Source organism: Sorex fumeus, unplaced genomic scaffold, assembly GCF_029834395.1.
Source record: "Sorex fumeus unplaced genomic scaffold, SorFum_2.1 ptg000094l, whole genome shotgun sequence".
NCBI classification, from domain to species: Eukaryota; Metazoa; Chordata; class Mammalia; order Eulipotyphla; family Soricidae; genus Sorex; species Sorex fumeus.
In genome coordinates this window covers 20597823-20611822 of record NW_026606151.1, presented here as the reverse complement: position 1 = coordinate 20611822, position 14000 = coordinate 20597823, and the positions used below count along the sequence as shown (strand labels likewise).

Genomic DNA, 14000 nt, shown 5'->3' with positions numbered 1-14000 from the left:
CCAAAGTTTGGGTAGCGGAGATACCAGGAAGACAAGGTGTACTCTGCAAAGCAATGAAAATAGCTTTTTAACAATTTATCTTCTAAATTCTAGTTTAGGCACGGAAAACAGGTTTTTTTTAAAATTATAAAGTTGTCTTAGAAAATTGGGAACAAACCCTTTATTCCAAATTCTGTATTTCTATTTTTTTCTTTTTCTTTTCTTTTTTTTTTTTTTCCTTTTTTTTTTCCCCCGGAAAGCAGTTTTGATGCGTTGATGGTTGCTTCGTTACAGGGTGAGAGCTAATTCCTACGCCAGTGCAGAAAAATGTGGAGAAGAGCAAAAGCAGCCCCTGACCCGAAGGCCCGGGGTCCTGCGGGGTGCCAGGCCCCACGGCCGTGCAGAAACCGGCGGGGACTCACGCCCGGAGGCAACGTTGCGTGAAGCCCGAGCGGGACCCCAAGCGCAAGCCCCCCCGCCCGGGGGACCATCACACCCTCAGCCCCCGAAACCGTGGGAAAATAAAGGTGTTGCTTGAACTGCGGCCCTTTGCCAGGGCAGCCCTGGCCACCAAACGCACGGCCTGTGCTCCAGTTTGGAAGAAGAAGAATGGATTTTCTTGAGAGAGTCAATTATTGGTTCTCTGGGTTGCAGCCTCGAGTGTCAGACTGTCCTGTGTGGTGAGATCCCCAGAAACGGCTGAAACGCTCTGAAGGGCCCGCCCGCAGGGGTTCTGAGTGCATCAGTCTAGGGCAATGCCTAGAGTTGTGTCTAAGAATTTCTTCCCTTCTTTCCTCTCTCCCTCCCTCTCCTTCCTTCCTTCCTTCCTTCCCCTCTCCCTCTCCCTCTCCTTCCTTCCTTCCTTCCTTCCTTCCTTCCTCCCTCCCTCCCTCCCTCCCTCCCTCCCTCCCTTCCTTCCTTCTTTCCTTCCTCCTCCCTCCCCTTGCTTCCTTCTTACCTTCCTTCCTTCCATCCTTCCTTTTTTCCTTCTTTTTTTCCTCTCTTGCTTCCCTCACAATACCCAGTGATTCCTACCCGAAGCGAGGGCTTTCAATAGGCTTTTGAGGGTAAGTCAGTTGGAGAAGAAGGGAAAATTCCTCTTTCCTTTTCTGTGTCTTCTAGGGTGGCAAATACCCCAGTTAACATTCCATAGATTGGCAACAGAAAAAAAGCCAAGAGGAAGTTTAATAATAATATGTGTATCTACTGTATATAGTAGAAATGAACCTGAGAAACTCACTTTTAATAGTTCAAGTCTTCATGCTTTGCTAGTGTGTGTGTGTGTGTGTGTGTGTGTGTGTGTGTGTGTGTGTGCGCGTGTGTAGGGGGGTGTCAGTAGCAAGATCACCAGGAAAGGCGGGTAAGTGGGTGTAAATTGGGTTGTCACCTCTGATAAAGAGATTGGTTCGGTTAAAGTCTTATCGATTAAATCTTGCAGGTGCTGCAGGCAAGATAGGATTGCAAAAGATTTCTTTCTTTCTTTTTTTTTTTTTGTACACAAGATCAAAATCTGCTGCAGAGAAAGGGCAACTGCAGCCATGCGGCCACTGGAACTGCTCTCAGAGCCTCTCTCTCCAAAAGGATCCTGTGTGGCCCAGAGACATTTTCTGGTGCTTTTGCTTTTGCACCTTGACAGCTGTTTTTCACCAGGTTGGGAATGGGGCCCAGAAAACGGGAGGGAAGAACTGGCAGACACGCAGGGCCTGCAAGCCAAGGTTGGGGTTCGCGGGTCAGAAGACAGGGCGATCCGGCGCATTTCTAGGAAAAGAAGGGAGATAAGGCCAAGCCCCACATCATTTTCCTCCAGGTAGGAGGGTTTGGAGTGGAGATGGTGAACGGGAGACAGACCACGAATGAATTTCCCCCATGGAAAATTTGAGCTTGGGGATTGATGTTTAACTCGCTGAATTCCTTGTCTTTCTTAAAGAAGCCTTGGCCAAATTGAGAGTAATGGGAAAAAATCATAATCAAATCTCACAATAAAAAGAATCATAAAAACCCAAGAAAGGCAAAAAAGATTCTAAACTCTAATAAGGAAGAGAAGACTGAGTCTACTCGTGACCTCGTGGCGCAACGGTAGCGCGTCTGACTCCAGATCAGAAGGTTGCGTGTTCAAGTCACGTCGGGGTCAAGCAGTGGTGTTATTTTGGGAGGACAAGTAATATATTCTGAGAGTGAGTAAAAAGTATTTCACTAGTAGAAGAAAAGTTTGAAGGATTGTGTTTGTGGTATGCGTTTTGTCCTCGACAATCATCCAAGCATACCCCCTAGTGCTGTTCGTTTTTCTGGTTGCCACTCTTCCTACAACGACTAATGGGTCCTATTTCTTCCCGCTTATTGCCAACATAGATCCAAGGCCAGGGATTCACCTTTCCTTCCCTTCCAATCTGAGCCGGGACGAACTGAGTCTAACCTGAAATGTTCTGTTCCCTTCTCTCCAAGACCTCAACTGCCTCTTTCTCCCTCACCAGTATCTCCAGTCATCAGGGATCGCCTTGGGTCTCCTTCCTCCTCTTCCGTGTCTCCTCTGACTTGGATAAAGCGTTTCTCTTATTATGCTTGTCCTCAAATGCAAATGCAAATCTCTGACAGACATATCTTTGCCGAAAACCAAATAAAGAACAAAAATAAACCCAAGGGATTTTTATCAATAGGCCTTTTATCAATTCCTCAGAATCATGTTGCTCCTCTGAGGTGAAGTCTTTGCCTTTTCCTGGGTAAGGGGTTTTCCTTTATTCCCTGTATGATCTGGACGCTCATCTTCCAGGGCTTCCCTGAAACAAAACGCCAACAGCCCTCTGTCCAAATGCTCCCAGAGCAAGTACCCACTTAGCACTTTCTCAAACTTAGCACTTTCTCACACCGTCTACAGTGGCAGGCAGAAAGGGGAGAAAGAGAAGAGAGAAGAAGAAAGGGGTGGAGAAGAGTTGGGAGAAGAGAAATCTCAGGCCCAAGAAATTCAGTCATTCAGATCCTCATTAGCATTTGGTTTGTGACCTCATAAAACACCTGGGCCACTCCTCTTGAACTCCAGACGCAGAAACTGTGAATAGTAATGGTTGTTTCAAACCACTGTTTGATGCTAATTTGTTTTTATAGCAAGCAAATATTGAATACAACATTTTTACCTTTAAATAATCTTTGTGTGTGGCAAACCAAAAATATATCACTATCCTTATCCGATACTAAGCATATACTTTGGAAGACTCACCAAAAATCTCAGTAAACAGTTCAATTAAAGAAATAGGGTAAAAATTTTGGGGGACATTGGTAGTGGGGAATTACACACTGGTGAAGGGATGGATGTTGAAATATTATATGACTGAAACCATCGTGTTTCAGTTGTTCAATCATGAAAACATTGTAATGGTGTGTCTCACTGTGATTCAACTAAAAAAATAAACAGAAATATGGTTGAAATTTTGACTTTCAGTGATTCAATAAAAGGTCCCATGAAGAAAAGTTACGTGAATCAATAGTCTGTCACTGCTATTAATCTGGTGCTTTAATACAGTTTTTCAAGTGACTTTAATAGTAACCGTTTTCATTTACCTGGGCCACCTCTGGGGGACTGAGGGTCAACTACACTAGACATGAATTATTAGATACGCAAAACAGAACTCACAAATGATTTCACTTCTCAAGTTTATTCCTCTCCCGCAAGTCTGTAATAAGCGATCAAAAAACATCACACCCCTGAGACCCCAAAGCAAGGTCCCTTGCAGATTTTCACTGGCGGCCAATCATTTCCCCCGTGTGGCCTCTCTCTCCAGGCCGACGGAAAGGTCCCTATGACAGGGGCCGACACTCCCGTTTATTTCCAGGCCGCGTTTGGTTTCTGTGCCACCGCGGCAGCCGGTGGGAATTGTCTGCAGGGACTGGGGGACCAGTTCTCACTTGCAACCTTTTCTCTTCGATTTTCGCTTCCGTGACAATGCAGTACACGTCAGACTTGATTGTGACGTCAAGCTTGACGTTTCCGTGCAGTTCGCGTGAGACCCAGCAGCAGGGGCTTGGTATTCTTTAAACCCGGTGTCAAACTTCAGTCTAGATTCCTACTGGCAGGGAGTTACATCCGAAAGAGCAGAATTTCAGAATTTGTTTTTATTAAGTGTTTAAATGGATCGGGGAGGGACGATGGAGAAAGATACTTTTACTTGATGGGTAAATTCAGTTTTGAGATCCCGTTCTAAGGGAGAAATACTGTTCTGCGCCTAAGCTGGAAATAACGCACCAGTGGCTTTATGAGGATAATTAGGAGAGAATGTTTCCGTTGAGCATTGGTGGTTCAGTGGTAGAATTCTCGCCTGCCACGCGGGAGGCCCGGGTTCGATTCCCGGCCAATGCAACAAGTGTTTTTTTCCCTTTTAAGTCCGGTGAGAGTCGGCCAATTCCTTTTTCTTTAAAATTTCCCTTTTTAAAGTGTTCCTAATAGCGCGCGTTTAGTTTTCTAACTATTTTGAAACGTATCACATTCTGGCCTCCATGACGAAGATGAATCATTAAATCGCTGATATGGACGTAGAGGGGCCAAATCTGGTAGTGTCAGTAAAGTTTTCAATTCTTATAAAACTCCTGTTAACAGTTGGAAATACACATGCAGAATTTCTTTGTACCTTCTATATGGATTTGCTTAAGGTATTTGCCGCGTTAGCAGAGTGGCGCAGCGGAAGCGTGCTGGGCCCATAACCCAGAGGTCGATGGATCGAAACCATCCTCTGCTATCAGGTATTTATTATTGCTCTTGATATTATAAAATAGGCCAGGTATTATCACAGAGCTGATGAACCAGTTCTTAGTGTATGATAATCCCCAAAGTACTACTTTATTCCTTTTTTCTATGTAATTACGGTAAATATTACGTCTGGAGTTTTTGTTGCTAATCAATGTCAAACCTGGAACTAATACACCTGTTAAGGATTGGGATATGATCTTCGGATAGTTTTTTATACATTGTCGATCAGAGAAGTGACACAATTGGAAATATCCGCTGGAACTAATATTTTGATTTTCCCACGATGGCAGGTATATTATAATATGACTTTCAGGGAAACTAAAGGAAAATTGATTTGCAACGAAAATTATATTACTCATGGGAATATATCTAGCATCTTTGTACAGCTGTGTAGTCGTGGCCGAGTGGTTAAGGCGATGGACTTGAAATCCATTGGGGTCTCCCCGCGCAGGTTCGAATCCTGCCGACTACGGAGATGTTTTCTTTCCAGGTACAATACCTATAAGAAGCAGCTAGCAACAAAAAACCCTGAATAAAATAGACAACGTTTTCCTTCTCGTTTCCATCCTCCACAAAAGAGGAAGCAACATGTCTTTACTATATCGAATATGTAGTGGGTCAATTTTGAAAATTATTTGGGGAGAGCAGTATGAATTTCTAATTATAAAAATACAGAAAATAATGTCCAATTTATAATTCATGTTGAATTGTATCCTAAATACAGACTTTCTCACCTTCTCCTGTGTCTATCATTCTGCTTCTTGTTCTTCCAAGAATTCGGGTACACCCAATGCGTCATGCTATCACTCAAATTCCAATCTTTCCTTCTGGAACCCTCTTACCTTCTACTTTTGAAACAGAATTGGAGAAAGGAAATATTTGATAGAATTTTCAAAGTTGTTTCATATGTTGACTATGTCTTATTGAAACAAAAGCAAAATGAGTTTCTTGATGAATTTTTCAAGCATACTGTATATTTAACATCAATAGTAATAAATAAAAAGTATAGTCTTTTATAATATGAGCAGTTGGTAGTGCTGATTTTTTTAAAAAAATGAATACTTAAACAGATAAAAGAATTCTTAATGTCTAAAATTGACAGTATGTTTCCACTTTATATGAACATTTTTATTTCTTGAATTTTCTGTTTATGTAATTCCTAAGAGATTTTTAAGTGGTGAGACTTTAGTTTGTACATTCAGGCAGAAAGAGTTCATGGCGCAGGAGAGAAATTCACTAAAGGTTGTTTTGATCTTTCTAAGAATACTGATTGGCAGTATCAGTGGGCCTAGAGAGAAATCTCAAATTCCAGCTAAATTCTGTGCTTGGAATTGTGTGTTTCAGCTGCAGATATTTTTTCTTTATTTCTTTTCTTGTTAGACCAATTTTGTCTTATCCATTCACTGCAGATTCAAAATGTTTTGATAAATTTTACACGAACTAAACTTCTCTGCAAAAGTTTCCATCATATGTAGTTTACAGTCGGCCCCATGGTGTAATGGTTAGCACTCTGGACTTTGAATCCAGCGATCCGAGTTCAAATCTCGGTGGGACCTTCTACACTTATTTTATTACGTTCATAAAATCCATGAGTTCGAAGAACGTTAAAACAAACACCTGTATACTTGGCGCGCTCCTCTAAACTAAGGTATTCTAGAGGGATTACAGCAGAGCGTTCTCTGCTCTAGTATTTCTACGTCTCTCTTACACATTGGCCGTCAGCTTCGCGTGTGTATGCTTAAGCGTTCAAATTTCCCATCTCCAGTTTGGGAGTTTGGGGTTTCAGTTCTATCTTTTTTCAAAAGGAACTGGATCTTAAGGTTGGAGAGCGGTGGCATTTCGGTGCTCTGTTTATTTTGAGGATTTTGCTGTTTGGGATACAGTATATATATATTTGAAAGTGAGCTACACCTGGCGGTCCTTAGGCGTTACTTCTGGTTTGGGATAGTGTAATTTTTATATCAATCTTTTGGAAATGAAGGTTATAGTACGCAAATTTTTGAGAATGATAAATAACTGAATATTTGAGATATTCCAAAAGCATTCCTTCCTTATCTGGCCCCATGGTGTAATGGTTAGCACTCTGGACTTTGAATCCAGCGATCCGAGTTCAAATCTCGGTGGGACCTCACCTGTTTTTTTCCTGGTGATTCTCAATTGCTAGTAATTTTATACATTCACTCAGTCTGGCCTTTGTGCGCTCAAAAGACCATGGTAGTATTTCTTTCTCTTCTCTTGTTTTTAGTCAGTACCCTATTTTTTAATACTTTTGTGTCCTTGTAGAATACCTGCCCTGACATCAACTCTTACCTGCATTCCCACATCCTCTTATTTGCTTAAGGTCCGTGCATCAGAAGTCCAAATCCTCTCCCCCAACCCCAACCTTATCTTGTGTCCAGCGCTCAGAATGCCTGGGACTCATGCAAAAAATATGCAGAGGAGTTGGAGGGGTGATTCCTGAGTGCAGAACCAGGAGTCAGCTCTGAGTACCAGCTAGGTGCAGCTCCAAAACAACAAAACCAACAACAAAAGAAAGTGTTGTCTCACTGGTTGAAGTATCTGGTCATCTGATCATCATCCTGGAAAGATAAACCCAACTAGAAATTCCATTAAGTTTTACTGCAGTGGGAGTGCTCAGGACTTGGTTGATCAGTAGTTGATCCCAAGACCCGACTACCTGGCAGAATTTTGGTAGGAGGTAATTTGAGTTGGGCAAAGGGCATGTCCTTACTCTTGACTTGCCTGCTGCACTTGTCCTGTTGCCTCAAGTTACCAAGTCTTGGCCAATGCCAAGATCAGGTCTGTGATGTACAGGTATCGGGTCTGTGATATCAGGTCTGTGAGCTGATATACAGCTGAAAAGCTGCTGAACAGATACCTTGTATACAAGTCTTATGGAGGATTATTACACACAGGTGTCATGGGTGAGTTAACATTCTGAGGTCAGTGCGATCTTTAATTCCTTGTATTAACTCTCATCAGCTTGAAAACCAGTTCTTAAAGATCCCACAAGGGGATATTTCTTCAGTGCTTTCAATGACGAGAAGAGTCCCTAGAGATGAAGGAGAAAGAGAGAGAGAGAGAGAGAGAGAGAGAGAGAGAGAGAGAGAGAGAGAGAGAGAGAAGGACAGAAGGAAGGAAGGAAGGAAGGAAGGAAGGAAGGAAGAAAGGAAGGAAGGAAGGAAGGGTGAAGAAAGAGGTTTCTTTCCTCCTATTAAGGATTTTTGGTTCTGTTTTTATCATGAAAAGGTGCTGTATTTTGTCAACAACACGTCATGGCAAGCAACAAAAATGAAAGGATATTTGCACTCAGTAAGGCCCTTTCAACACCCAGAACAGAGCAGAAACTCTATCCTCCTAGTGTAAAAGCCACAAAACCAATTTTTCCCAGGAGAGGCGTGTCAAGTGATCTTTGATTGGAGGGCACTGAAATAAGTAAAAAAGTCATCAACAATGATAACACTGATTGTTATGATTACATCTCACTATTTGCACAAACTAGCCAAAGAGAAACACAACAAATCCTTCAGGGGCTCCTGAATGGTTGTCCGATACAGTCTGAAATCTTTGCTGTGACATTTTGATTAACCACAATCGGAACTTACCGGCTCCCTCTCCTCTTCACCACTCACCCAGGAACACTCCCTGGAGAGATGGCTGATAATTCCTGGAAGGCATTCATGGAGCAGTGAGCATGTGAGAACTCTGTCAGGGAATGCCCATCAAAAATAAATAGAACCCAACTCGTTCAATCCGGTTTGAATATGCAGGCTTTAAAAGAGATCACAAAATCCAATTTGATTTTTGAAAGCAAAAGCCGCCGCTACCTACATCTTCCCATTTCCGTTGGGAAATGTTTCTCGTCCTTTTCACTCTTTCCTGTAATGCAGTCTCTTTTCCTTTCCCTTTGTTCAAAGAAGGAAAGGAAGACACAGAGAGCAAGAGCGTTGGCTCCCTTCAGGAAAACACACAGAACAAATATTATATAATGCAGCACTGTTGAGTAAAACAACATAACTCTTATCAGGAGGAGGGCGCACAGGTGACGAGGTGGCCGAGTGGTTAAGGCGATGGACTGCTAATCCATTGTGCTCTGCACGCGTGGGTTCGAATCCCATCCTCGTCGTCTGGGTTACCCCACTTGGTGGGGTGGCGAGATTTTAGCGCTGTGATGAAACAAGAACTCGTGGACTCTCTCTAAGAACCCAAACTGGCAGCTCGGTTTATTTTACAGCCCGGCTTGAAATCTCGCGCTCTTACCCTAACTTCAGGTCCTTTGCCTGCTAACAGCTTTCTGAACCGTGGCTGCAAATTACATGCAACTACCTAGCGTTCATGGAGCGCCCAGGTTCCCTCCGCATCCACTCGCGGCCAACCCACACCCCTTGTCTCCCCGGTCTTGGCAGTGGGGTTGAATCTTGTCCAGTTTTTAAAGCCCACGCACGTTTCCAGGATCAAGGTTCTCGCTTTTAATTCATCCTCATGGGCTCCCACCCCTCCCCTTTCTCCTCCTCTCAGTCATATTAACCTGCAGTGACCCGGAGTCTCCAGGCACTGCATCTGCGCACGTGGTTCCCTCTTCCTGGCGAGTCTCTGCTGCTTCCTTTTGGCAAGATGCTTTTGTTACAGACTCTATTTCTTTTATCATCTCCCTCTTCCGTCTTCAGTTTAGTGCATAATTCTTAGTAAAAAAAACAACTCACCGACTGTTAGTAAACTCACAATTTAGTAAAGCGTATGCCAGGCACACAGTCGTATCTGTGGGAATAGTAGAGATTATTTTTTTTTTCCTTTGTCGCTTGTCTTACAGCGTGAGACAGGGCGCAGTCTTCTTGTTTTAATAAATCACGTCACTAACCAACCTTTCCTTAGTGAGGATCATGGGAGTCAAGTTCTAAGTTCTTTAAAGAAGGACCCCACGTTTAAGGCGGCCAAGTGGTTAGACCATCCTTCTACAATGTTCAGATTTTGAAGCTGAGATCTTGATTTTTTTAAATTTCCTTTAATTTATTTTATTATTATTTTTTAAATTTTTATTAGTGAGACATCATGAGGTACAGTTGTAGACTTACAAATTTTTGTGCTTGGGTTTCAATTATACAATGATCAAATACCCATCCCTCCACCAGTGCCCATTTCCCACCACCACGTGAGATTCTGATTTTTGATATCTGAAAAATTATCTCATGAACGTTTATATGCCAGCTGATTTTCCACAGCTTCCTGCAGCCCGAGGCCGGCCGAGGGAGCCTGCATTTTGAGTAACTGCTTGTGGATTTTCCCTGACAATATTTGGTTTACATGATATATGGAGTTGAAAAATGGCTCACACACTTAATTTTATTTCCTCTTGAAATAAACACTTGGGTGGTGATAATCCAAGTTGGAAGCTAAAGAGGATGAAATCTTTCCAACTAAGAATCAGAGAGAAAAAAAAATTTAAAAAAAAATAAAAGAATCAGAGAGAATTCATGCTTTGGGTGCCTGAGTAGTTGTCAAATCACTATTCTCCCCCACCCTTCTTGCCCACTTCACCTTCAATCAAAACAAAGTTGTTTTTTTTGAGAATGCTGTCTTTCCAATTTTTCAGAGTGCATTCAACACTTACAAAAAATTTAAATCATCGTGTGTGTGTGTGTGTGTGTGTGTGTGTGTGTGTGTGTGCAGAGAAGGAATGGAAACTGCCCATGCAGATATACCCAGGGTATGTATATGGCCTGCTTCCTTCCTTCCTTCCTTCCTTCCTTCCTTCCTTCCTTCCTTCCTTCCTTCCTTCCTTCCTTCTCCTTCCTTCTTCCCTTCCTCCCTCCATCCCTTTCTCCCTCCCTTCTTTCCTCCCTCCCTTCCTTTCTTCTCTCCTCCCTCCCTCCCTCCTTCCCTCCCTCCTTCCCTCCCTCCTTCCCTCCCTCCCTTCCTTCCTTCCTTCCTTCCTTCCTCTCTCCCTCACTCCCTTCTTTATGTAGTGCTCAGGTTGGCTCTTGGCTTTAGGCTTAGGGACCACTCCTGGTAGTAATTTTGGGGACCATGTGCGGTGCTGGGGATTGAATTAGGGTCTGATACATTCAAGATGAGGGCCTAAAGTCCTGTCCTGTCCCTACCTTGACCCAGTTCTTTCACACATCCCTGGTATCACCGTATCATTGTCATCCTGTTGTTCATCGATTGCCTCGAGCAGGCCCCAGTAACGTCTCCTTCGTCCTAGCCCTGAGATTTTACAAAGTGCCACATTTGAGGCTCTTTCAGGGTCAGGAGAATGAGACCCATCATTGTTACTGGTTTTTGGCATATTGAATACGCCACGGGGAGTTTGCCAGACTATGCCGTGTGGGCAGGATACTTTTGGTAGCCTGCCAGGTTCAACAGAGTAAGACCTAGATAATAAGATGCTTTCGGGAGCAGGGTTTTATAGTCACTGGGTCTTGGCCGTTGATGAGATTACGTGGTGCCGGTGCGGGGGGTGGGGGGCAGTTGGTGAATGTAATGCCTGGAAGATGGGGGATCTGGGTGGAGGAGGCCCCAGTCCCAATCCAAGCAGGCTTGGAGATCTACGCCCCGGGTCCCGCACACCTGGGTCCCTCTGCCGGTCCCTTCATGCGTGAGGCTCGTCCGAACATGTGGAGAGTGGTCTTAAGCATGGCTGTTGCTGAAACGGGAGGTCTTCAGCTGCCAAGGCTCTGCTCGAGTTGGGGAGGGAAACTCAACCTACCCTCCTCCAAGGCCAAGACCCAGAGACTATAAAACCCTGCTCCTTGAAGAGAACAGTGCAGAGTCTCCTGCCCCCGCGCCTGGCTGTCCTCACTGGGGCCCCTTGGAGGGGGGTGGGTTGAGTTTCCCTCCCCACCCCTAGTAGAGGCCCAGCAGCTGAAGACCTCCGGCTCCACACATCCCTGGTACGACAATTTTTTTTAAAAACCAATGTCCAATAGTAATTTTATTGATTTAACAGATCCTTTTCTTCACTGAGCACCAATTATTGCAATTTGAATTGAACCACATTTGTGTATTCAAAAATAATTACAAAGGCTGCAGTGGCTCTCTCACACCGCCCTCGTTCGGGGTTTGGGGGTCTCGTGCCACTTCCTGCACCCAAGATGGCCCATGCTCTGAAGTAAAAGGACATAAGGGGAAGAGAAAGGCAATATTTCACTTATACAAGTCCAGTGTCCTTAGAAGGATCTGACCTTACAAGTTAACAGAGTCTGATTAGGAGAGAAAGGTGGATTGACTAGTTGGGGAAGTAGAGTGGAAAGAGAGAGGTTACAGATAAACAAAGGAATGGGAAAGAGAGAGGTTACAGATAAACAAAGGAATGGGAAAGAGAGAGGTTACAGGTAAACAAAGCCTCTGGAGCACTGTGATGGGTGGAACCAATAAACCTAAGCTCCTTGTGGCAAGGGAGAAAGGACAAACGAACGTCATTCTACAATATTAGCCTACAAATACCATGTAATCTTGCCTGTTACCTAACATATTCTAGTAATTGGCTTTAAGAAGCTTTATAATCACACTGTTGATATGCCACTCTTTTTTTTTTTTAAATTTTTATTAGTGAAACACCATGAGGTACAGCTGTAGACTTAAAAATTTTTGACTTGGGTTTCAGTTATACAATGATCATGTACTATCCCTCCACCGGTGCCCATTTTCCACCACCACTGATCCCAGTGTCCCTCCCCCTCCCCATCCCACCATATCTCTGTGGCAGGGCATTCCCTTTTGTTATCTCTCTCCTTTTGAGTGCTGTGGTTTGCGAAAGAGACAGAGACATTGGATATGCCACTCTTTAATATACACCCATTACTGATTTTACCTATTCATGGTAATTTCAGTGATACTGGATATCAGGATGGTTCAAAGGCTATGGATAACCAAATGCTTCAGTCCTGGGATGTTCCTCCAGTTCAGTTGTTCTGGGTGCCACAATGTTGCTGCCCATGGTACTTGGGTTGGGAGAGGGGGATCAGGGGGCTATGCCTGTTGGCATGGAGTACTGCAATTGGACGAAGGCACATATTCCAATCCTTTGGGCTACCTCCTTGGACCATGGAGAATGATTTGAAATGTGCCAGTTGGGCCAGTGAGCTTGCTTAACGGGCTTTAGTGCATTATGGTCCCTTGAGCCGAAGGGATGGGGAGTAGTCTTCACTCCCTAAACAAAACAACAAAAACAAAGAAACAAAAAAAAAAATGACGGAAGGAAAGTAAGATAGGAAAGAAAGAAAAAAAAGAGAACAAAGATTTTTGCACTTAGAAGCCTGGATTTGATCCAGGAGTGACCTCTGAGAAACCAGCTAGGTGTAGCCCCTGAGGATCACCAGGTGTGGCCCAAAAGCAAGGGAGGGAAGGAGTTATGTCTGTGCTAATTTTGCCTTTTTCCTCAGTTTCTTTGCAATCCAATGGAGTCTTTTTCCCCTTCGGTTCCAGAGAGGAAAGGAACACTTAGACTTTTCTTGCAGTTTTCAAACCAAGCATTTGCCCTGGTCTCAGCCTGTTTGCTACCATCTCTCGTCTGGACTATATTCGATATCCACTAAAATTTCCTGGCTTCAAGGGACCTCACATGACTGACAAATTTGATAGCTTGTTTTTGATACGAAATGCCCAAAAGTTTTATATGTAAATTAAATTTTTAGATATAATTTATATGCATATTAAAGTTATATAAGAAAGGGATAATAAAAGCTAAAATTAATAGCTTTTCATTAAATCCGTGTAATTACATTTGCTTCAATGCTCTCTACTTTTGTACTCAAGTGCTTTATCTAATATCTTTTGCGAAAATCTCTTTGAAAAAGAAAAGAGCAGGAAGAAAGGGAAAAGATTTAAAAATCACCCAACCTCGTAAACTGCCGCAGTTAAATTTAGGAATAAGGCACAAAACGTAACCACGAAGGGATTCGAACCCTCAATCTTCTGATCCGAAGTCAGACGCCTTATCCGTTAGGCCACGTGGTCCCTGGTGACTAAGCGTGCGGTAATACTTAGAAAGTATAATGAGCACGGTGTCTCAGGCTGCGGCCCCCGCCTTCCATCTCCCCCTTCCCAAAGCACCACGGATCCAAATGCAAATGCCTCCGCTTTTGTCACTGAAAAAATAAAAACGCTGGGTGCTTTGGGGCCACGGAATGACGTCTGATGAAGTGCAGTGACTATTTCAGTTTTGTTAAGTGTATTGGTATTCAAGGCAAGAAAAGTCTTTTACTCTGTAACTGAACAGAAGACCTGGAGTTAAAACAGCTAAAAGATACCAAGATCTGTATGTACTTTGTCTGCTCTGAGATACTTC

At 43.4% G+C, this 14000-nt stretch overlaps 8 non-coding genes across 8 annotated transcripts; 7 read left to right on the top strand and 1 right to left on the bottom strand.

The window, feature by feature from the left end:
- The first annotated feature begins 2038 nt into the window (after positions 1 to 2038).
- TRNAW-CCA (transfer RNA tryptophan (anticodon CCA)) lies at positions 2039 to 2110 on the top strand. The gene has a single exon. It is a non-coding gene; the product is annotated as a tRNA-Trp (tRNA).
- A 2146-nt stretch (positions 2111 to 4256) lies between these two features.
- Positions 4257 to 4327, top strand: TRNAG-GCC (transfer RNA glycine (anticodon GCC)). The gene has a single exon. It is a non-coding gene; the product is annotated as a tRNA-Gly (tRNA).
- Positions 4328 to 4631: 304 nt separating this feature from the next.
- On the top strand, positions 4632 to 4703 carry TRNAM-CAU (transfer RNA methionine (anticodon CAU)). Its single transcript has one exon. It is a non-coding gene; the product is annotated as a tRNA-Met (tRNA).
- Positions 4704 to 5104: 401 nt separating this feature from the next.
- TRNAS-UGA (transfer RNA serine (anticodon UGA)) lies at positions 5105 to 5186 on the top strand. The gene has a single exon. It is a non-coding gene; the product is annotated as a tRNA-Ser (tRNA).
- A 1012-nt stretch (positions 5187 to 6198) lies between these two features.
- TRNAQ-UUG (transfer RNA glutamine (anticodon UUG)) lies at positions 6199 to 6270 on the top strand. Its single transcript has one exon. It is a non-coding gene; the product is annotated as a tRNA-Gln (tRNA).
- A 501-nt stretch (positions 6271 to 6771) lies between these two features.
- On the top strand, positions 6772 to 6843 carry TRNAQ-UUG (transfer RNA glutamine (anticodon UUG)). The gene has a single exon. It is a non-coding gene; the product is annotated as a tRNA-Gln (tRNA).
- A 1915-nt stretch (positions 6844 to 8758) lies between these two features.
- On the top strand, positions 8759 to 8840 carry TRNAS-GCU (transfer RNA serine (anticodon GCU)). Its single transcript has one exon. It is a non-coding gene; the product is annotated as a tRNA-Ser (tRNA).
- Positions 8841 to 13596: 4756 nt separating this feature from the next.
- TRNAR-UCG (transfer RNA arginine (anticodon UCG)) lies at positions 13597 to 13669 on the bottom strand. Its single transcript has one exon. It is a non-coding gene; the product is annotated as a tRNA-Arg (tRNA).
- Between the last annotated feature and the right edge of the window lie 331 nt (positions 13670 to 14000).